This window comes from Pteropus medius, unplaced genomic scaffold, assembly GCF_902729225.1.
Source record: "Pteropus medius unplaced genomic scaffold, Ma_sr-lr_union100, whole genome shotgun sequence".
NCBI lineage: Eukaryota > Metazoa > Chordata > Mammalia > Chiroptera > Pteropodidae > Pteropus > Pteropus medius.
In genome coordinates this window covers 4522025-4547399 of record NW_024345861.1, presented here as the reverse complement: position 1 = coordinate 4547399, position 25375 = coordinate 4522025, and positions in this window count along the sequence as shown.

The following is a 25375-nucleotide window of genomic DNA, read 5'->3' as shown; positions in this document are numbered from 1 at the left end:
TTCACCCTGATATGTTAATAAGGAATGAGAAACTGAGAAAAGTGAAGCAGTGGGGATGAACAGAGAATACCAGGTCAGTAACAATCTTTTTGGCAATCAAGCAAAGCATTTCTAGAACAAATCTTTGTGTTCTGATTCATGGTCCCTTTTTCTCTTCTCTAACATCTAGTAAGGCACAGATCTCATTGATTCTCCCTCTAAAATGTCTTCCACATCTCTGCCTACTTTTACATCACCCTCAAGCCCCAGCCATATCTTATCTGGGACAAACCAGGAGAATTTTTTTGACCTGAAATTCCCAGAAATTTTTTTCTGATTTATGATATTACATTGCTTTAGAAACAGCACCTAGAATACTTTCCTTCCTCTTAAGTTAAAGTCACCATAGTATCTTTAAGGCAACATAAGAAAAAGAGACACTGGATTATGCATCTAGATACATAGCTTTTGGTTCCATCTCACCTGCTAATTAACAGTGTGACTTAGGTTAAGGCAATTTCTCTCTTTGGGTCTCAGTTTCCTTTTCTTTATCAGCTTGCAAAGGAATGCCTCTAAAAATAAATAAATTTTGAGCTGCTCTTCTACCAGCCATCTTCTGGTCATCAGAAGACTCTCTCTAAGGAATTTTCCAACACTCAGGCTCCAGAGTTCTGCTCTCATTTTCCTGTCTGCTTGCTTTCCTTCTCCTCTTCCCTCTCCGACACATGCCAGTATCAAAGCCTGACCAAAGCCTCAAAATTTCATTAGAATTTATTTCCTTTATTACCTTTGTCTCAAGACTTCCTACCAGAAATAGGAAAGATAAATATAAAAGACTGATTTCTTTCCCAATATGTTTCTCCCACTCTCATTTCTAGTGAAACTGGCCTATTTGGAGAAGCCAAAATGCTTTGGAATTGAATTCACCAAACTAATATACACAGGGTTTTAATTTACAGTTTTGGGTTTCCAGGCCCCTGCATATGAATTCTGTAAATGAGACATGTTGCTACAAAAAGTCCCATTGGGAGAAGCTAGACTTAGACTAAGAACAGCTATAAAGCTGTAATCCAATGAAGTCAGCTTCTGAATCAGATACGAATTGTTGGGTCAGTCATAAAGCTATGGATATGCTTCCCCCCAACATGCACTCAGCATGTGGCATTTGGAAGAAATGAAAATATCTTTTCCTTCCTTTCCTAGGTTTTGTTAATAATAAACCTCTATTCTGAATACTTTATTATGTCTTAACATCTTTTCTCTTTATTCTCATTCTGATTTCCTCTTCAAGGCCTTGAGTAGCCATCTATACGAGGTGGGGTAACAGCTCTTATGAACCAGTTAGAGCTAATGGAAGCCAAGGCATCTGAGAGTGGTTTTCCGCCTTAGTTGTATACCAGGAACACATGTTTTGGCCGTGGTTGTATCCTTTGACCTTTCAAAAATCCAAATGCCCACACTGCACCCCACACCAACTAAATTGAAAACTCTGGGAATGGAATGAAAGCATCAGTAACTCTTAAGCACTGAAGTGATTCCAATATGCAGTCAACATTGAAACCACTGCTTTAAAGTCAATAATGTCTAAAACGTGAACAACCTTCTTCTTTATCACCAGTGTGTAGGAAATATGGGTACAAAAGACTTCCACCTTGAAGCTGAAATTTATAAGATCTTCAGGTCCTAAGACTAAGACTTGTTTTCTTAACCAAGGTGTAGAGCAAAAATTTCAAAAATCTTACCCAACTACCATAACTTTTAGAGTGTCAGCTTTCTGGTCCTTGAAACATTTGGTTTTGAAGGCTAGAGGCTAGCAAGGAACAATGAAAGTTATACAAGAGCTGAGATGCATGAAGACTAGGAATGGGGAAGTGTGTTTGACACTACTGCTCCTGGGGAAGAGTCCATTTAAATTTTGGGGCTTCCTCATTTGCAAATTTCCTCATTTGCAAATACATAGGTTGGTGAAATATAACCTTTAACTGATTTCCTCTACCATTCCCCAGGAGCTATCAGATTGATACAAACTTTGCATGAAGTGCTACCCCTTATTAAAAGCTGCCCATTTAAGTACAGCCATGTACTCTGAGTAATAAATATAATAATAAATAAATAAATAAACTCTTCCCAGAACTGCAAATATTTGAAGAGAAAACTAGCGGGTATTTGGGTCAATCATCTTGATGCAAGATCTTCACCTTGATATTGGACAATAGAATAATAGAATAACAACTCTCTTTGTCATGTCAGCCACTATAAGACCAAAAATATTTCTGCCCTGGTAAGGAATCTGAATCCCTCTGAGACCTCTTCTCCTTTCTCCTTTATAAAGAACGGAGCTCACCCATGATTTTACTGAAGATTTCTAGTTTCTTCATGAACATCTTTTACTCCTCTGTTGCTACATTCTTAGTTCTGAATCACTCAGACTGACTCGGGCATTATCCATCCTTAAGCAGTTACTTTTATAAATGATAAATAGATGGTGTTATAAATGATAAATAGAAAGTGGCTGTATCATGCTCTTCTTCCTGACTCATTGGGATAATTAATTCTGAATTATTTTTCTATCTTGATCTTCACATACATTGTTTCTCTTAATTCTACTTTTTAATAACCTCTTAAATTTCTTAAACTCACTCCTCCCTTTCCATCCCATTGCCACTGCCTTGGTTCAGGTCCTTCACTTTTGAATAAAGTTGTGCTTCAGAAGAGATGTCTATAAACATGCAAGCAAGGGAAGGGGTTCCTACTTAGCTATTCAATCAATCAATGTGGAGAGAAAGGGCTGGGTTGTGAGAGAGATGAAAACCAGATCTTTTTTACGTCCAGCCCTTGGTCATTTCTTCCCTACACAATTGCAAGATCCTCCTAATTGGTCATTTGTCCACTTTCACCCCCAGTCTTTGTTGAATAAATGAGATATATAAAAGTACCATTCCTGGTACTAGGACTACAGAGATAAGACACCCTGGTCCTGCCTTCACGTAGCTTCCAATCTAGTAGATGATATATATATATAAGGAAATCATTGCCAGTTTGATAAGTTTTTTGGCTACACTATCAAAGAGGAGGATACAGCAGCTTTTGGCCAGAAAAATAAGAAAAGGTTTTCAGAGCTGAGGGACATTCCAAAAAGAAAATGAAACATGTGCAAAGACTTGAAGGTAGAGACAATTAAGGTTCATTACGGAAACCACAAGTAGCTAAACACAGTGAGTATGAAGACAAAAGCCTGGCAGATCAAGGGCTAAAAAAGGAGGCAGGGACCAAATCATGAGCTACTGATACATGTTACAGTGAGGAAATTAGATGTTGTCTCACAGTCTATGAGGTGCCATTAGAGGATTTTAAGCAGTGGAATCACAGGATCATGTTTTAGTTTTAAAATGTTCTCTTTGATAGCAGGCTGGAGGATGCCTTGACAGAGACAAACTTGAGGGCAGGTGCAGCTGATAGAGAATGTTGCAAAAGTCTGGGTGAGAATATGAGGGCTAAATTTAGGTGATAACTGGAACTAGAAAGTAAGTTTTTTTTTAAGTGAGATATAATTAACATATAACATTATATTAGTTTCAGGTGTACAATATAGTAATTCAATATTTGTATATATTGTGAAATGATCACCACAGTAAGTCAACAATAAGTTGACATCTATAACCACACATAGTTAAAAAATGTTTTTCTTGTGATGAGAACTTTTAAGATCTACTGTATTAGCAACTTTCAAATATACAATACAGTATTATTAATTACAGTCATGATACTATACATTACATTCCTATAATATTTATTTTAGAATTCAAAATTTGTACCTTTTGACCACTTTCACCAATTTCACCACCCCACTACTACCATTCTCAGCCTCTGGCAACCACCAATTTGTTCTCTGTATCTATGAGCTTGTTGGGGTTTTTTGAGGAGTTGTTTTGTTTTGTTTTTCAGATTCCGCATAGGTACAAATGAGTTTATACGGTATTAGCGTAATGCCCTTAAGTTCTATTTATGTTGTCTCAAATGAAAAGATTTCTTTTCTTATGGCTGAATAACATTTCATTATATATATGTATATATATAAAACACATTTTCTTTAACCATTCATCTATTGATGGACACTTAGGTTTCGTCCATATCTTGCCTATTGTAAATAATGTCGCAATGAACATAGGTGTGCAGATATCTTTTTAAGTTAGTGTTTTTGTTTTCTTCAGAAAAAATACTCAGAAGTAGAATTGCTGGATTATATGAAAGTTCTATTTTTAATTTTTTGAAGAAACTCCATACCGTTTTTTATAACACTTGAACCAATTTACATTTTCGCCAACAATGCACAAGAGTTCTCTTTTCTTCACATTCTCACTAACACTTGTTACCTCTTGTCTTTTTTATAATAACCATTCTAACTGATGTGACATAATATCTCATTGTGGTTTTAATTGGCATTTCCCTGATGATTAGTGATATTGAGCACTTTTTTATGGACCTGTTGGCCATCTGTGTGTCTTTTTTTAGAAAAATGTCTGTACAGATCCTCTGTCCATTTTTAATCAGAATTTTTTTTTTATTTTTTGCTATTGAGTTGTAAGAGTTCTTTAATATATTTGGATATTAACCCCTTATCAGGTATATAATTTGCAAATATTTTCTCCCATTCAGTACGTTACTTTTTTATTTTGCTGATGGTTTCCCTTCCTGTGTAGAAGCTTTTCAGTTTGATGTAGTCCCACTTATTTATTGTTGCTTTTGTTACTTTTGCTTTTAGTGTCAAATTAAAAAAAAAATCATCACCAAGATCAATGTTAAGGTCCGTACTGCCTATGTTTTCTTCTAGGAATTTTATGGTTTTAAGTCTTCTTATATTTGTGTCTTTAACCCATCTTGAGTTCATTTTTGTAGATGGTGTAGAGAGTGATCCAATTTCATTCTTTTGCATGTCTAGTTTTCCCAACACCATTTATTGAAGAGGGGAAGTAAAGTTTAAATCATATGGGTACTTATCCTGATGTACCCTTGGACTTTTGATTTGATTTTTATTTTTTAAATATGAATTAAGCACTCCTGTGCTTTTCATTTATATCAATTAAACCTCAAAACATCCTCTGAAAAATAGGTATTAGTATTTCAGTTTTACCAATGACGAGACTGACTCAGAGAAGTTGAGTAACTTGCCCAAAACCATACAGCTAAAGGCAACAGCCAGCCTAATGCACAGATTTTCTGACTCTAAGTTGAGTGTTCTTCAATTGCACTTTCACTAATTAGCAACAGACTTATTTTTGTTCCATCTCTTTTCTATGTCTGAATGAAGCCTGGCAGTTAGATGGTTTGTCTGGGCATAATTTTGGTAGCTCAGAATGCAGTTATGGCTAAGAGCATGGTTTTGAAGTACAAACAACCTGATTTCCAATCTTGAACAATAGCTGGCAAACCTCAATCTTCCTATCTGTCACAGAGGGCAATAACATCGTCCCACAGGGGTGCTGTAAGGTTAGTATAAATGAGATCAAAGCCCCCAGTACTATGCCCAGTACATAGTCTGTTCTTAAGAAAGGGTACCATTTTTTTTCTCCACAGAATAGCCAGGAAAAGTCAAGCCATATCCAGAAGAGATGTCCTACATTTGACTCAGGAATATGCTAGTAGAAGTGGGAAACAAACATAAACTAGAAACTGAAACAAATTTTTTTGAATAGTTTTAATATTTATTCTGTCATCTCTAGGACAATTCTTTCACTCTTATTTATGTCAATGAGGTGACCAGTGAAAACATCCCCTAAACCTCTCCACAAGCAAGCTTAATATCAAGCCAGGAGATCCTTGTGCTAAGCTATTTTACAGTGGTATTCTGTTTTTGTTTCTCTCTCTCTCTCTCTCTCTCCCTCTCTCTCTTACTCTCCTCCCCCACATTAGAATTAAGAAACCTATAAGTTGCTGCTTATTATCTCCTGCCTTGCATTTTAATGTGTCGCCTCTAAAAAGACCTCATTGATATTCCAGTTACGTATGTTTGTTTGTGTCTCTTGGGAAAATTTGCTACTAATCTTCCATGTTGAGCACCAGCATCCTCACTAGCTCAACTTGAATCAATGTGTGTATATGTGTGTGTGTGTGTGTATGATGATATTATTGATATTGTGGCCAAGAGAGAGAGAGAGAGAAAGATATGGTTTGAATATTTTGCATTTATAAGGTGCTTTAAATAGAACTGTTCAAGAGTATCAATCCAAATCTATGTACATAAAGACAGGTGAAGAATTGGGTGTCTTCCGGGATGCTGGGTTATGTCAATAAAAAACTCAAGCCTTAATAGCTATTAAAAAGATAGTTACCTGATTTTCCAGAGAGACTGTCCTGACAAAAAGATTTTAACATAATTTAATCAGGTAATTAAGCAGATCTTCCAGAAAAAAAGAAAGCTTGTTATCCTGCCTACATTATCCAGAGTTTCATTATTAGGTAACTGAAAAATTTCTCTACTCCCTGCTACATTGGAGTCCACATTGTGGATGGCTCTCTATCAGCTCAAGTTAAGAGGTGACATGAACAGAATAACAGAAGTCATCTTACAAAATCTAGTTGCTCTTCTCAAGTATTCAGATCCTAGCTACCTCCATGCAAAGTACATTGGGAAGTTAGGGAATTATCTATAACAAAACAAAAATCCTACCATGAGGAAAAACTGGATGTGATAGAGACCTGATTTTACTAACTTTTTGCACAGATTGAATTATTTATATAATGGCTTGCTTCATGTTACTTGGCTTATGTATTAACACTAGGAGATATAAGTAGATACAGCATTTTTATGTATCTTATGTTACTGCAGTTGATGAAATTTTCTCATTTTATTAATCAGCTTCCACTTCCCTAAAACAATCCATTGAGATCTTGGAGAAATTTGCTATTGCTGATACTAATAAAACATTTACTGACCACCAAACATAGGCCATGTTTTTAACATTTATTATTTTATTTAAACATGGAAAAGGTCCTTCAAGGTAGGTTTTTATTATCTCCATTTTACTGATGAGGACATTGAGATTTGGGACATAGTGGCAAGCTGTAAACTCAGGTTGGATTAATTGCAGAATGAGTGCTCTCTGCGCTGCCCTGTATCTAGCCAGATAGAGTACTGCTGTCTAATTTTCAGCATTTCCTACATTATATTTTCAAAAATATTAATCAGAACACTAAGAACAACTATAAAAAAATAGAAAACAAAAATTTCTGTAGTTTTTAACTCTTCAGAAGCAAATATAGGTGGGATAGCTTCTTAATTAAAACTAAGGTTGCTGGAGTCTACTTGGATTGAACTCTAGATCTACTACTTATCAGTTGTGTGATCTTAAACTAGTTATTCCCTCTAATCTCACTGTTCTCTTTTGTAAAATGGAAAGCCATTGAATGTATTAAAAGAATTGAGGCATACACAATACCCGGCACTCAGTTATCACTTAATAGTTATTATTATTAAACATAGAGTAGAGCCATTATTCCTAGGATTGCAATGAATGATATAAACAATTATTTATCAAGAACCAATGATCTAGATAATATAACTAGTGACAATTAACATTGATATAGCTGGACACTATTTAAAGTACTCCGTATATGTTAACTTGTTTAATACTTGCAATAGCCCTCTGAGGTTAGCAACTATTATTATGCCAGTTAACAGATGAGGAAGTTACTTAAACCTCAAAAGATAGCTAGTAGGTAACAGAGCTGGGATTCAATCACAAGGAGTTCAGCTCCAGAGTTCATAAAGTTAACTACTATATACTCTATTGCTTTGCTCAGCTGAAGAAGAGCCAGATTTTTACTCCAATTACAAGTTATTTCACCACCATTGCCATTGTCTTCTCTCTGTTAAAAGTTCTGGCCATAGCTTTCCTTATTTATCCAGTGCTTAAGCTTCTTCTACTCTTCAGGGAGATGATATATAAGGAAATTCAAACTGTAATTTCTTATATTCTACCATTTCATTTTTGCCCCTTTATATTAGTTGAATCAATAAAAAGAGACAAAAATATTTCTACGTAACCACAGATTCTAGTCATCTGTGTGGTTGCTACAGGTTATTAACAAAGGAACCTACTTTGCCTTGACAAGAAGTTGTGGAAGAAGCCACATGTCCCATTAAAAGTCCTGTTTAACCTAAATGAGTTGGTGACGATGTATGTTTATATTTGTGAGGATAAAACATACTGTGAGCATCGCTTCTCCTAGTGTATAAACTGTTATTTGAGAATGAGGCACTTAAGGAGGCTAATTGAGCACTGGAGGCTCTCTACACAGGCAGAACAAAGGAGAGATCTGGAGCCTTCCCCAAGCTAATCAAGCCACACACACACACACACACACACACACACACACACACACTCAGAAAAACTCTGCTAAATTATCAACCTCATCTGATAACGGATCAACATAAACTTCATTTTGCTTCTATAGACAAAATATTTTTTATGTTTTCGGGAGCTTGAGCTTTCAGATGCCCGGATAAGTTTCAGCTCCCCGATTCTGTAAAATGGTCCTCACAGTACTTCTGCGTGTACTGTTGGCTCTGCCCTATCAGCTCAGACAGAATCACCCAGCACTGATTTTCAGGGCCTTACTTTTCCAGTGCAGCCATTTTGTCATTTAAGAGTGAGCATTTAAAGAAAAAATAAAAATGAAAAAGAATCATGTTAAAAGGCAACCCCATATTTTGTATAAAGGTGTTATTTTTGATGGTTACTTATTATTGTTGGACTTTTTGGATTAATTGTGGCACTGTTTTTATAAATGGAAAGAGTAATGTGTCACCTAAAATTACTCTGAAGGCCACCCAAGCTCCGTATTTCTTGTTATCCTGCTGTAAATCAGTGTAACTTGCAGGAGAGCATGCCACAACACACTGATGGCCAGCCTGTCTTCTGTCACAATCAATGTAGTGTACACCACTCCCCTCTTCTCACTCTGCAAAGGGTCCTAAAAGAGGATTTGTAGAGGAATGCCACAGCCCCGCAGTGTGCTGACTTTATAAAGAGACGAGGTGAAGTAAGACTTTTCTTTTTAATACCCCATGGTGTGGAACTGAAATTGCAGCCTACTTCTATTTTCAGAGGCCTCCTTGGTAAGAGAATGTTTTTATCTGGAGATACAATGACTGTGGCCCATACTCTGCAGTTCCCATGAAGGCCTTGCCAAAGTCCATGAATGCTTGCTTTATGAATTGGTCTTGCAGGTGTTCAGGGGGGTATGTAATCACTAATGAATAGTCAAAAAATACAGAAAACTCTCTGCAGCCTCTGGCACCAAGAGCTGCTGGGCTTTAAAATTCTGTGAGAAAACACACATACATCTAAAGCATTCCCTAAGCTCCAGCACTGCCTGAGGCCAAATATTCATCACAGTCCATCCCTGGGCTGGTGGTACATTCCAAAAGAGATGGAATCTGTAGTCTCCCTGTGGACCAAAAAGTTTGTGGCTCTTGCACAATTTTCCTGCTTTGACTTGCTACAGGCACTATTTGGAGAAAAGTACCATCTTTATGCAGATGTCATTTATATAACCCAGAAGGTTAAACTTCCTGGAGATTTTATGATGACCTTATGGACCCAAGCCCAGGTGGGTTGGCTGCCTAGGAGAGAAGACACTGGGAGGTCAATACAAAAGACCTCAGATAACCTGCACCTATCTTCAGGCAGGAGAAAGCCTAGAACTGTAGGGAGTAGCATGGAGTATTTTTCAAGCAGGCAATATTTCTCAAAGGGGAGGAGGACTGAGAAAGAAGTATCCTGCTGTTGAGGGCCCACAGAGCCAGAGGCTTTGAATCTAAATAAAATCTGTTATACCCTCTCCACCTGAGAAGTTATCTGAGAATCAGTGATGGTGGGAAGAAGGTACTACTTGCTAATCTAGCTTGTTCTTCTCAACCTCAGCCCCAGGGAGAGAGTGAAGATGTGGAAGAAAATGTTTGTCATGTTTTCTCATTTTTCTACCTTCTCTTCTTGTCTACCATGTGGAAGGTAGTTGATAGCAGCCCAGGGGGAATCTATGAGGGAGACCTCAATTAGCTATGCCATTCTCTTGAAGGTTCCAAAAGATTTCAGAACTTTGCCGAGTGATTTCCAACTTCTCTGGCCCTTTGAAGGGTAGTGAGCTCTCTATACCCATAACGACTCTGGGCATTAAATAAGACAAAAACCTAGTGTGGGAAAACAAGATATTGGGCAACAACAGGTGGAACCTCCAATAGCCTCTACTGCTAGAAACAGCCCAAGTCCCTGATACCAAGAAATAGCACTCTCCAGAGGTACTGGTGGAAGAAAGTGGGGCCTGACAGGCATGATGGGGCCTTAACCCTGAGAGGCAGGATTCTAGTCTTACAGCACCTGGGACACTGAGTATACTCTCTTCTATCTAGAGGTAGCAGGACTGGCCCAAGAGCAGAGCTAGAATTGGCATTCAGAAGCTGAGCTGTCAAGACTATTCATTAACATTGAAAAAATTAACTTCCATACCTTGGGGGCTGAAAGAATTTTGAGATGTGGGAGCTACAAAGATAGCAGACACTTTCTCACAAAACACCCACCTTCCCTGGGTTTTCATCTCTCTAATGCATGTTACTCTAGAATTTCCTATCACCTACACTGATACCAGTTATAGTTAAGTGGAAGGGGAAGTCTTTGAATCGGTGACATTCTAGTTCCAAAAACATTTCCCATTTGTCCCCTGACACCAACAAAATTCAACAATTAGTATTCTTTTGGTTTAACCCAAATATGAGCTACTATAAATATTAATTTATTCAGCAAATATCTATTGAACACTTTCTTTGTGCCATGCATTATGCTGGGCATTAGATAAATGGGACAAACAACATAGACAATGTTGTCTATGTTGTGTCTCAATGCATCACAGATACTCAATAGAGGCTTGCAGAACAATGAATGCAAGTCCACTTGTCATACCTTTCAAGGTCAGGAGGGAGTAGCATTGGCTCCAGCCAGGCCAGTCGTGATCCTTCCCAATGACCTAGAAGCTCAGGAATCTGATCAGGCCACTTTGCAGAGGCCGTCCACTCCCCCATTGCCCATCAGTTTCTGTTCTAATGGCCAAGAATGAAAACAAAAGAAGTGAAACGCCAGCAGCTTTCAGTCACCTAACCCAATTCGATGGCCTTTTTGTTTTTACATCCCCAGATCTATTCTGGGAACTGTTAACCAAAGGATAGTCTGATTCTCTCAAACTGCTGTTTTTAACTCTTTGGAAGAAAAAGGCTCTCGCAGTTTTCTCCTTGCACAGAGTGGAGGATGAGAGATAATCCTATACGTACTGGATTTCTCTATTAGAGGTGGCAACTACTACTACACTATGAATGTTAATAATTATAATTCCTTAAAACTAGTGGCACACATTTCAAAGGATTTCCTTCCATATATGAATTTCAGGAGAAACAGGAAGCACAGGCAGTATTAACATCAGACAAAAAACCTAAAGCTAAGTAGGTATAGGTAAGCAACTTGCTGTAGATGGTAATATAGGAACTAAGAGTTGAACTAAGGTCTTGAACTAGTAATATAGGAACTAAGAGTTGAACTAAGGTCTTTCAACAATAACAGAAGCACAGGAGCAATCATAATTTTAAAGAAAATAAATTGCTGTAGATCAACAGAAATGGAATGTGAGCCATCTGAGTAAGTTAAATTTTTTCTAGTCACCACATTAACAAAATTTTTTTAAAAAAGGGGGTGACATTTATTTTAATATTTTTATGTAACCCAGTATAGTTTAAATATTGTCATTTTCTCATGTAATTAATATAAATAGTTTCAGTGAGCCAGTTTACCTACTGTTTTTTACTTAGAGGACATCTGAATTCTAATTAGCCCCATTTCAAGTATGCAATAGCCACAAGTGTCTGGTAACTACAATATAGGAAAGCACACAAACATAGTTAAAAGGGAGGAGATAAGACAATAGATTACATTTACAAATCAAGTGAAATCCCCCTCAAAAAAGGAAATTGTGTTGTAGAAGTGTTTCACCAGGAAAAGAGCTGAGGAAAGGCAGCATTAGCCCCTCCAACAGCCCCAAAGTGTGGCACTGAAGGCCCTGATGCTGCACACATCACGTGTCACCCAGGAAAACAATGTCCAGCACTCAATGATAGAAGCAAGGCCTGGAAAATTTTTGGAGCAGCTACTCCCTCCGGGATGGAAGCAGGAACAGACATTCCAGGGCTTATAAAGCCTCTGTCAATAAGAAACTGGCCCCACAATCATTCTCAACCACAGTGAGGCCTGACAGGAAACTGACCTAGTAAACCAGACAAATTACCTCCCAAGCCAGGCCTGCCTGCCTCCCACTCTATCCCCCAGTGAAACTTGAGCTGTTTGGAAGCTTAGCTCAGCTTTTTGGAGGGTGAGAGAGGGAAGGCACACAGAGAGGTCAGGAGGACTCTGACAGCCCAAGCCACCAGCCCTGGAGTTCTAGGTCACTGTCACATCTGCATGAGAGCAAGTACCAGGGGAGTGCTCTTCAGTTAATCCTGACTTGCTGAGTGTCTCTGAGCTGACTGATTCCTTTCTCTGACCTCTCAGTTGCCCCATCAGATAGTGACCATAATCATGCCTGCTCATCTGGGACCATGTCTGTTAGGTGGTTGTTCCTTTGGTTGCAAAACACCATTCATTACTGTACTCGGATAAAGTGACCTATGGTGTTCACATTGGAATCCTTGGGACTTGATTACTGGCAAGGAAGCCAGAGGGATGCAAAAGAGACCACTGGGAAAGAAAAGTTGTAATATAAAAATCTGAAGTTCGGGAAAGGGGTCTCATGTAAAAATAGATTTGTGAGGCATCATCAACAAGGCCCAAGTGGGTAAGAAATGGCCTTGAGTTCACAGTGTACTTCATCACTGTCTTCTTTGTAGACAGGAAGCCTGTGCTCCTGTTGATGATTACACATAGCAAATTGTAAACTCAGGCAAAGGTGGTGTCGAAACAGTTTTTGAAATAGGGCACTTGGAATTATTCAAATAGCAGTAGACTGGTTAGTTAAGAGCAAGTCACAGCAACTCTCTAAACCCCATTATCTACAAAACAAGTAAAAATGCCTTAGACCTTTGATGTCATCTGGATCTATTTCTGAACCCTCTGCACACTTTGAATGTGCCACAGGGTCTTAAACATTCACAAAAAGGACAAGTTGGTACACTCCACACAGGATAGAAAGGTGGCTCTGTTATAATTTTCTCCTGACTCTTGCTCAGAATGCTGAGGTACCAAAGATCCACTCTATGGGAAAGTCCAGAAAGTAAGGCACACGTGATATGTTGGGGAAGGGCAGAGATAAAGATCAAGGAGCCCCATCATTTGGGAAGCTCCTGAGCCTTGCCACCCCTGGTACGGCTGCTTCTGCTTCCATCTGCACCTGTGTCCTGAGCTCCAGCTTTGGGCTCCTTCCAGTCCATTTGTGTCCCCTCAATCTGTGGAATTTCTCAAATGCTCCAGATTTTCTGGCTGGTTTAACAGCCTTATGGAGGGGTTAAAATCTCATATTTAAACTGTCAAAGCTATTTAAGGTCTAACAATGCCTCAATGATCTAACTGAATCCAGGTTCCTTTCAAAGATGCAACTGAACACCATAATCATTTGGTTTTTGCAAACTCTCCATTTTCTTTAAAAAACCTTGACATAATCCTAGAAGGCAACTAACATGCAATGAAAATAAAGGTAATGCAATTTCTTAGTAATGCCTTGTGCTCAGGGGAGCTCAAAACAGTGATTACTGGAGGGCTATTCTAACATAAGCTGCTGGTACTATGCTAGGAGAGTCTGTCAAGGAACCCACCTTTCTTTTGTGCCTTTATCTGGTTTCTGATGCAAAATTGGGCAACTTTTTTGACTCTCTGAGCTTTAGTTTCACTTTCTGTAAAATGAAGAAAGCAGCCTATTTTCTACCTAGCAACCTGTATCAAGAATATGATATTGAAGTGACTTGACTTGGGAGGGAAAAAAAAATGCCAACATAGTAAGGATTATGATAAGGATTATGGATGGATTTATTTTTCTATCCTTTATTTTCCAAGCATTTTGAAACATGGTTACATTGTTTTTAGAATTTTAATTTATTGTAAAATTTAACATTAAAGTAACTTGAAATTGTTAAATTCCATATGAGGGCAAATCCCAGTCAATTCTTAATTATCTGTGTGCCACAAAGTGTTTTGTCTATGCTCTACTTTTTAAATCCAAAATGTAATTTCCCTGGTCACTAAGAACCTCTCTGAGGCAACATTAATCAATCAGTCAATCAAAAAATATAAATGTATGTATTTATTTTCAGCTTTGAATTCAGCTTTGTAGAAAATGTTTAGGAGATATGGAAGGCTTCAGTCCTGCCCTGAAGGAATTCACAATGATGTTCAGAAAATAAGATGAATATATGTGACAAAATGCAAGTGACAAAACTGTGGCTATGACCAAAGGGCCAAACTGTAGGGAACAATCTCTAGCAATGAATGAATAGTCAGAGTAACCAGTGACAATGTTATGGAAAATTGAGATTAAGTGAAATCTTGAAAAATATCTCACAGAAAATATATATGTGTGAGATAGAAGGTAGAAGAAAAAGAGGTCCCTGAAGGAACAGAAACAATAAAGCAGGAAAGAGGAACTGGTATTTACTGACATCTACTACTCAACAGGCACTGTTGCAGTATCTCACTTAAACAATCTTGTTGACTCCTTACAACCACCATGTGAGGCAGGCATTTTAAGTACCTTCATTGGACAGATGAAGAAACTGAGCCTCAATAATTGTGCTATGTTCATGGGATAATGCAGGAGGAACCTACTTAATTATAGGAGGCAGGTGTCCCTGGTGACAGAATGAAACATAAATTAGAATAAAGAGGGGCCAGATGACAGACAGCCATACTGTACAATACTGTCCAATATTCCTCTTGACTATTTGAGACATATCCAGTGCTACTAAGGAGCTAAAACATGGTAAAATATTCTTTTGTTAATCACAACTTTACTCTTTGGTAGGACTACATTTTACTTTAACCACTGAAAATTTAGCTCCCAAATTGAGATGTGTTATAAGTATAAAATACACACTGAATTTCAAACACTTAATATGAAAAAGGAATGTAAAAGAAGTTATTAATAATTTTAATCCTGACTAAATATTAAAATGATAACATTTTGAATACATTTCACTAAAATAAGATATAGTAATAAATTTTTATATTTCTTTTTTATATTTTAATGTGGTTACTAGAAAATTATTAATTACAAACATTGCTCTCATTATATTCTATTGAATAGTGCTGATACAGGGCTTTGAAACCTTGGGGATTAGTAAAATATATTTTTAGAGGCCACAAGACTTTTTTTAGTGTTGGCCTGAGCTAATATATCTTTGGACTTATAAATTCAAATATTTTACCAATGATTTAAATCGCCTAATGTTTTGGATCATCTGTAATAGTTTTATTTGTACATTATACTTAAGAGAGAACACCAAGGCCAGTTAAACCAATTGCTAGTGAGGGGCAGAGAGGAATTCAGCCAGTTTTTCAGCTCTAATTTCTCATCTTTCCTTGGTCATGGGTAACCTTATTTCTTATTTCAATGAAGTAGCAGCAATCATAAGAAAACTATAAGGCTCACCACCAAATCTACTAACCTAGTCACATTGGTATTCATATTATTCCCTCTATTCCTATTACCATAATGAACTGTCCCTGCTCCTGTCTCCAAAGCTAGCCCCTTCACTTCTCATCCTTAACCAATTCTGTCTTTTCTCTCCTCAATATTTCCTTCTCAAAGGTACTATTCCCATAAACCTACAAAGAAACTGTGACATTTCTCTCCAATTAAAAAACTCTCTTGATCCCACATCACTCTATTTCTCTGCTTCTTTTTACAACAGAAGTCCTCAAAAGTAATTATTGACACTTGTCTCTTCTCCTCTCATATTCTCTAGATCAATTTCCATTAGGCTTTCTGGTTACTATTATCCAAACAGAATTTTTCTTGTCACCAGTGACCTCAATGTTATCAAATTGAATAGCTACTTCTAGTCCTCCTATTACTCAACTTAAGACCAGCATTTGACGTAGCTAATTACCCCTTCTTGAAATACTTTTTTTCCTCTGATCTCTACAACATTACTCTCTCTTGGATCTCTCCCTAGCTCACTGCCTACTCTTCTTACTCAGTCTCCTTTGCTGGTTTCTTGTCATCTTCCCACCCTCCAAATCTTGGAGCATCTAGTCCTCTTACTTTTTTTCCTTTGTACTCCCCTAGTGATCTCATCCAGTCTTATGGATTTATAAAATCACATCTCCTGGCCAAAGTGCTTTCTAAACTTCAAATTCCTATATATAACTTCCTACTTGATATTTATTCTCATAAGTCTCAAATTTAATATGTCCATTTCAGATCCAACACCCAACACACACACACACAGACACACACATATTCCCCTGCTATTTCATGAGATTTTTCCATCTTGGCAAATGCCAACTTCTTTGCTCGGGCTGAAAATCTTAGAGACAACCTTGACACCTCTCCATCTCTCACTTTCAAATTCAAATCATCAGCTTACCTTTAAAACCATCCAGAATCTAATTCTCACCACTTCTGCCATTATCATCCTAATCCAAGCCAACAACTTTTTTGCACATTAGTGTAATAACTTCCAAGATTCCCTGCTTCTCCCACTATGGTTTATTCTTCATACAGCAGAGAGAGTGATGCTCTTTATAAGTCAGATTATAGCACTCTTCTATTTAAATCTTCCAAAAGCTTCCCATCTCAAGAGCACAATTCAAAGTTGTTTCTATGACCTACTAGCTCCCACATCATCTCCCCAAAAGTCCCTGCCCCACTTTGCTAATCTCATTGCCATCACTATTTCCTTGCTCACTCTGTTGTATGAAATGTATTTTGAATGTGTCAAATTATATATACTTTACCTTAGTCCACAAATGCTAAAACTGCTTTTATACTGTCAGTTACTTGCCTACAGCCCTTTAAAGATTCCCCTACAAACTATAGAACAGAGTTCTAACTCAGCCATGCATTCGTGGACCACCATAATCTGGCGATGCCTACTTTGTGGTCTCTCCTTCTCTGTACTCCTTCTTCCCTGCCTTAGAACATGCCTTTATCCTGCTTGCTTCTGCTCACACTATTCTCCACCCTCTTGTAATACCTTCTCTCATTTATTTATCAGACTCTACCTACCCTTCAAAGTCTGGATCAAGTCCTATTTCTCCTTTAAGGCTTGCCTAATTGTGCTACCCCAAAATGGACATCCTCTGCTCTGTCCTCGTGTAGGTCTCAACCTTAGCATCATTAATATTGAGGACACTCTAATATTCACTCATCATTCACTCATTTATTCAATCAGTATTTATCTTGTCAGAAACCTATCATACCTCTACCTCCAACACATTGCACTTGTCTGGCTCTCATGGTTTTTTCCTCAGGGTTTTTTGTTTGTTTATTTGTTTGTTTGTTTATTTGTTTTAGTGAATGATTTTCCCTCCTAAAACCACTAACAATATTCTATAGAATATTTAAGTACTTTATATTCTTCACAGGAAAAGTACTAATTAAATTCATGCAAATGTTCTAGTCATTGTTGTGCCAAATATATCTATGAACTTTAAAAGCACTTTCTCATTATTAGTACCTTCTATATCTAAAATATGTTTCAGCCTTTTTTTCTACCCTCACAACATCCATATGAAGTTGCTATAGACCATCCCCATGTTGCATTTGAGTTAATGAATTCTGAAGTTTCATGCCTCTGTTGTTGCTTCATATTTTATTTGCCTGTTTTATTTGCCTGTATTGCCCTAAGAGTAGAAAGAGATTAGATTAATTAATCAGTAAAACATACTTGATACACACTGAAGTTCCCCATATTAGTGCTGATGTTTGCTACTGTTTGGGTATCTTAAATAATATTTAGAATCAATAAAGAATTAAGAGGTTTGAATATAATACAAATTCTGAGAAATCATGAAGATTGAGAAAGGTGATACTAAGGATACCAGTGAACTTTTACATAGGCAATAGAAATTATCCAAACTGAAGCAGGGAAAGCAAAAAAGAGATTGAAAAAAAAATGCCCTTAATATCAGCAACTTTCAAGATAATATAAAGCAGTCTAACATATGTGTAATTGGAGTCCCAGAAAAGGAAGTATAAAATAATATTTAAATAAATGACAGTCGAATAAATTATCAAATTTGATGGAAATTATAAACCCACAGATCAAACACACTCAACAAAGAGCAAGTAGGAAAGAAAAACATTAGATGCATCATTGTGAAACCACTGCAAATCAAAGGTAAAGAGAAAATTATAAAAGTATCCAAAGGAGAAAAAGACGTTTTTTACAAATAAGCAAAGTAATAAGGACTGAAAACGTCCCTCAGAAATAATGCAAGCCATAATGCAATTGAATGACATCTTTAAAGTGCGGGAAAAAAAGCAGTCAACCCAGAATTCTATCTTCATTAAAGATATTCCTCAAAAATAGAGGCAAAATAAAGAAATTTTAAAAAATGCAAAAGCCAAAAGAATTTGTCGTCAGCAGATCTTCACTACAAAAAGTTGTTAATGAAATTTAGGCTGAAGGAAAATACACCAGATGGAAACCCAGATCTACTTCATAAATAAATGAAGAACTCTAAAATAGTAAATGTACGAGTAAATACAAAATATATTTAAATATATTGAATTAATAAATTAAAATATTTCCCTAAATAAACTCCAACCTCAGATGATTTCCCTGATGAATTCTACCAAACCTATGAGGAGAAAAATAATATCTATATCACAAAAACTTTTTTTAGAAAGTTGTAAAAGAGGGAATATTTACCAGCTCATTTTACAGAACAGTAATACTATGATATAAAAACCAAATAATGAAATTACAAGAAAAGAAACTTTCAAACCAATTACCTTCAGAAACTTAGACACAAACATCTTTAAAAAATATTAGCAAATTAAATTCAGCAGTTTATTAAAATGATCAAATGTGGTTTACACCCAGAATGCAATGTCATTTTAACATTTAAAACTCAACCACTGAAATTCACCATAACAAAATAAAGGAGAAAATTACATAATTATCTACATGTCTTGTAGAATTTGAAAATCTAATTTTAAATTTTATAGAGAAATGCAAAGGATCTATTATATATATATATATATATATATATATATATAATTTTAGATAAAGAACAAAGCTGGAGGATTTATACTATCTAATTTCAGATTTGCTATACAGCTAAGAAACATTAAATAACACAGTGTGGTATTAGTGTAAGGATAGGTGTACAAGTCAGTAGAGAGAATAGCAGTTCCAGAAATAGACCTACACATTATTTGGTCAGTTAATTTTTCAACATTTTGGTTAGTTAATTCAAACAGTTGAACAACAGGGATAGAACAAGGGGAAAATAGCTTCCAAAACATTGTGTTATAATAACTGGAATTTGTGGAAAACCCCACAAATCTTGACTTTTACTTCACATTACACACATGAAGTAATTCAAAATGGGTCACTGAACTAAGCCTAAAATTTACAAAAAATTTATAAAATTTTTTAAAAAATCTATAAAATTTATAAATTTATAAAATTTATAAAAAAATCTAAAAGGGGGAGGCAGAAAAAAATGGCATAGATGATAGAGGCTTTGTTCATCCCTCTTGTGACCAAATCAAAGCTGTGACAGAAACACGGAGCAAACAGCAAGCAGAATCACCTGGGGTCTAAGTGAACAGAAGCCCTACAACTAGGGAGAGAAATAATTCATCACCCTGCAACAGTAGAATGAAGGAGGGGGCAAAGACGCGAGGTTGCCAGGTCCCGAGCAGCTGAGAGAGACAGAGGTTGCAACAGTGGCAGCCAGCAACTGTAGACACCTCTTAAAGGAGCCATGTCCATGAGTGGACTTTGGTGTTGGACCTGCTTGCTCTGAGCACCAGCACTGGGTTGACTGCACGGGAGGCACCAGGGACTTTCAGGGGGACACTTAGTTGTTAAAGTGAGGACAGGAAGCTAGGCTCTCTCCTGGGCAGAAGTGCTGGTGGTATCCATTGTTTTTCTTTTGAGACCTCCCCACTCCCAGTATGCAGAGGCTGCCATAGCTGAGACATCATCAAACTGGTTAAGAGGTTGCTCCACCCAGAGAATTTTCTAAAACTCCTCCTCCCCCAACTCACAGCCCCACCCAAGCTGTGTCTACTTGTATCCTCGAGGAGTCCGGTGCTACTTGCTGAGCAGTGCCAAGACTCACACTGGTGGCAGCTGGCCTCGGTTTCTGCTGTGGCCTTTTGAGGCAACTATAAGCACAGCATCTGTGAATTGCTTGCTGAATCTTAACAGGTGGACCCAGAGGGGCACAGGCTGGGGCCTAAAGCTGAACCCCTCTCAGGACTGTGCCACTGGACACCTACTACATGGAGCCACACCGATAAGACCAAGAGACTTAGGAGCTTTGCTTAGTACATAGACACAGACACAGAAAGGCAGGTAAAATGGGAAGACAAAGAAGCAGAAAACATGTGAGAGAACAGAACATAGATCAAGGAAAAATGGAGTCAAGCAATCTAACAGATGCAAAGTTCAAAACACTGGTTATAAAGGTGCTCAATAAACTTAGGGGAAGTGTAGATGAATTCAGTGAGAACTTTAATGGAGAGATAAAAATCATAAAAATGGAAATGGAAATTATAAAAGGGAACCAGTCAGAAATGAAGAATACATTATCAGAGATGAAGAGTATATTAGAGAGAATAAACAGAGTGGATAAAGAAGAGGATAGAACAACCAATATAGAGGATGGGGAAGCCAAGGACACTCAATCAGAATGGCAAGAAAAAAGAAGCCAAGACTATAATAATAATTTAAGGAGCCTATGGGGCACTATTAAATGTAAAAATATCCGTGTCATAGGGATACTGGAAGGAATACAAGAAGTTTAAAAGTTATTTGAAGAAATAATGATGGAAAACTTTCCTAACCTGGTAAAGGAAATAGACACAACCCCGGGAAGCTCAGAGAGTCCCAATAAAGAGGAACCCAAAGAGGCCCACACCAAGATACGTCATAATGAAAATGTCAAAGGTTAAAAACAAACAGAGAATCTTAAAATTAGTTAAAAGCAGTTAGTTACCTTCAAGGGAGCACCCAGAAGACTGGCAGCTGATTTCTCAAAAGAAACTATACAGGACAGAAGGGTTTGGCACAAAATATTCAAAGTGATGAAAACTCAGGATCTACAATCAAGAATACTTTATCCAGCAAAGAGTTGAAGGACAGATAAAGAGTTTCCCACACAAAAATAAGCTAAATGAATTTATTAACACCAAGCCAGTATTACAGGAAACATTGGAGTTTTTTTTTCTTTAAAAAGAAAAAAAATATATGAAAAAACATGAATAAAGTATGGTAATAACTACATTCCTATCAACAAATACCTCAAATGGAAAAGAATTAAGTGCTCCAACCAAAAGATAGAGTGGCTGAATGGATAAGAAAACAAGACCCTTACTTATGCCTACAAGAGATTCAGTTCAGATTAAAAGACACACACAGACTAAAAGTAAGGGAATGGGAAAAGATATTGCTTTGACAGTGAGTATTGTGCTAAATTAAATAAATTAGATAGATAAAGAAAAATATCGCACGATTTCACATACATGTGGAATCTAAAGAACAAAATAAACAACAACAAAAATGGAAATAAACTCATAGATACAGAGAATATTTTTAGGGCTATTAGATGAGAGGGGGGTTGAGGGGGATGGCGAAAAAGAGCAATGGGGTTAAGAAGTACAAATGGATGGTTACAAAATACATGGAGGTATAAAGTGTAGCATAAGGAAAATAGTTAATAGTGTAATAAATATATAAAAGAGAAGAGGTGTACTAGATTTAGTGAGATGATCACTTTGTGAGTTATATAGATCGCCAATCACTCTGCTGTACAACTGAAATTAATATGTTATTATATGTCAACTATAATTTTTAAAAACTCATTAAATTATACAATGTAAATACAAGCGACTAATTGTCTATTATGTTTCCATAAGGCTGGAAAAAAAATCTAAAAAGAAACATAGGAGAAAATTTTATCAATCTTAGGGTGGCAATGATTTCTCATCAGGGAAAATAAAGCATGAAAAAATGATAAACTGTATCAACATTTTAAATTTTTGTTCTGCTCTTTTTGAAAGACACTGTTAAGAAAATACAAAGGAATGCCACAGTTTTGGGGGGTAGAAATATATACATATACATATAAATAATATGTATATACACACATACATATAAATGTTCTGAATCAGATAATATATATATGAACTTTTACAACTTGATAATAAAAAGACGAATACAAACAACCCAATTTAAAAATAGATTCAAAAGATATGAACAGACACTTTACAAATGAAGATATATGAATAGAAGCTCAATATCATTAGTCATCATGAAAATAAAAATTAATTGCACAATGAAATATCACTACACAATAACAGGTGTTCACAAGTAAGTAGAACAACTAGATCTCTCATACATTACTGGTAGGGAGAAAAAATGAGACAGCTCTTTGGAAAACTTGATAGTTTCTAATAAAGTTAAGCATACACTTACTTTATGACCTAATGATTTTATTCTTGGGCATTTACCCAGAGAAGTGAAAGATATGTCCACACAAAGACTGTACAGAAATGTTTGAGACTGATGTAACCATTATAGCCAAAACTGAGATAACCCAAATGTCCATCAACAGATGAATAGAGTGTGATAAACCCATACAATGGAATACTCCTCAGCAAAAAAGAACAAGCTATCAAAATACTAATATATGCTATCACATGAGTGAACCTCAAAAACAGTATGCTATGTAAAAATAGCCAGATAGAAATAATACATGCTGTATAATTCCTTTATATAAAATTCTAAAGCAGGCAATACTGTACTAATCAATAGTGACAGGAAACAGATTTATGGTTGTCTGTGGAGTTATGGAGTCCAGGGAAGGTTGAAGATTGCCTGTAAAGAGGCATGATAGGTGGTGGAAATGTTCTATATCTTGGTTGTGGTGGTGCTTACATGGGTGCATGCATTTGTCAAAAATCATCATTAAACGAAACTTTAATGGTTTCGTTCTAATATACGCAATTTATATGAGATATAATTTTATAATGTTGATTTTAAATAATCAAAAAGATGCTATAAATTAAATTGAAAGTACAGGACTTTGTTTTCGACCTCACCAGATTCTATATTCTTATGTAGCAAGAAATTATATTTATCAAGTTTATTGGGGCACATAGTTGGAGGAGTTTTTATTTGTTTATACGACAAATATTCTTTAAGTAGCCACTATATGGTAGGCCTTTAAGGCTATAATGATGAAGAAAAAAAAGAGATCTCTAATCTTCATTGCATTATAGTCTTATTAGGCAAACATTAATCAAATAAGTGGAATGTACAATTTTAAGCTGAAAGAAACTGAACAGCCCCATGAGACTATAATAAAAAAGAACCTGGCTGAGCCTAAAGGGGACAGGGAAAGGCTCCCTGAGGCTCCCATCCAGTTGGGAGCTTAAAGACAAGTGGGTAGGACTTATCTAATTTAGGGGTGTATTTTTTATTACAAAGTCCCTGTGTGGGAGAGGGAAGTATTTTGAAGGAACTAGAGAAAGGTCTGGCAGGACCTCTAAGAAAAAGAGAGAGAATGAAATGAAATGAAATGAAATGAAATGAAATGAAGCATAAAAGGCAGAAAACCATGTCAAAGCCATGTCTTGAGAGCAGTGACAGCACATGGAGGGGTCCTGAGTGGAAGTGATAAAGTCAGACTGCTAAGGTGGTGGGCAGGCACTGACACAACATTCTAGGCCAGAGTTGGCTACTTCTACTCAGATAATAGATGTGGAGAAGTAAAGAAGTACATGCTTTTGCTAATAGGAGGCAAAATCGACAATTCTTGATGAAGGATTAGATATGGAGGATGAGGGAAAAGGAGGAGTTCGAGATGACAGCCAGTTTCTGCCTTGGACACTTTTATAGGAAGAAGCATTCTTTACTGAGAAACTCTACAAAGATGAAGAAGCAAATTGAAGAGTAGGAGGATAAAATGAGAAACATACTGCATATAAAGTACTTGGAGGACACTGATATGTAAAAGTCCAAATTACTGAAGTCTGGGAGATCTGGGCTGCAGCTGTAGCCATCAGGATAGAACGGGTCATCAAAATCTTTGGGAGGTTGAGATCTCAAAAGCAGAAGTGTGTGGGGAGATGAGTAGGACCCAGGACAGAGCCCAGAGGAGAAACAACATTTAAGGCCCAGCCAGGGGAAGCAAGTTCCACAAAGAATAATGAAGAGTGTCCAAGAGGTAGGAAGAAATACAGAAAAATGTTATACCGCAGAAGCCAAGGAAGGGAAGAGAGCATTTCAAGGAGGATGCAGTCCCAGACAGCACCCCTTCGAACTCAAACTTCCAGACTTATGCATAAGGCCAGTGAAAGGGTAGTGATAATAATGTCTAACATGATTGAGCACTTCCTGAACATTCTAGACATTGTTCTAAGCACTTTACAAGATAATTGTCTGATTTGGTCACTACAACAGCAACAGTGGGTAAGAGAGTAGAAAGCACTGTTCTAGATCACCCTGCCAGAGCAATAACTAATACAAGATTCCTGACTCCCATTCCAATGCTCCTCCCCTACTGCCTTTTAATTGGCCTAGGTTGTCTATCCATCTATTTTTCTATAGGTGCTCCTTGGGCTAGGAGACCTGACTTCTATGTGCCATGAAATGTGGTATATACCAGATTATTTGAGACTTTGGACTTCTTGACCCACCCTGAAGCTAGCTGACTCTCAGGCCAAAGGAGGAGGCAGCTGCCAAATAGGCCACCAGGGAAAAAGCACCTATTTCTGCAGATGCCTGGTGCAGTCGCCCCTCCCACCCCCACTCCTACCCTTTTTTATTCCATAGATAGTCACAGAACTTTTCAGGAGGAATTCTTATCCCCACAACCTATGGAAAATAGGCAAGGGGAACATCACTAGCTCAGCGCCCCTGCACTTCTCTCCCCACCCTTGCCATCCCATCCCTCAGTTTGACATCCTTCTTTTTCCTTCCCGGATCTTATATAGTCATGTGGTTTCATAAGTACCAAGACAGACTGTCTGCCAGCACCTCTAATCATTCTGTGCCAACGCAATGGCTAAGGCAAGCCAGACACTGAATATATCTATTTTCTGCTTCTAGAGCAAGGCACCAGCCGGCCTTGAGTGGCGGGGTGGGGCCTGGGATGTGTACATCCAGATTAGGATGCCAGAGTGG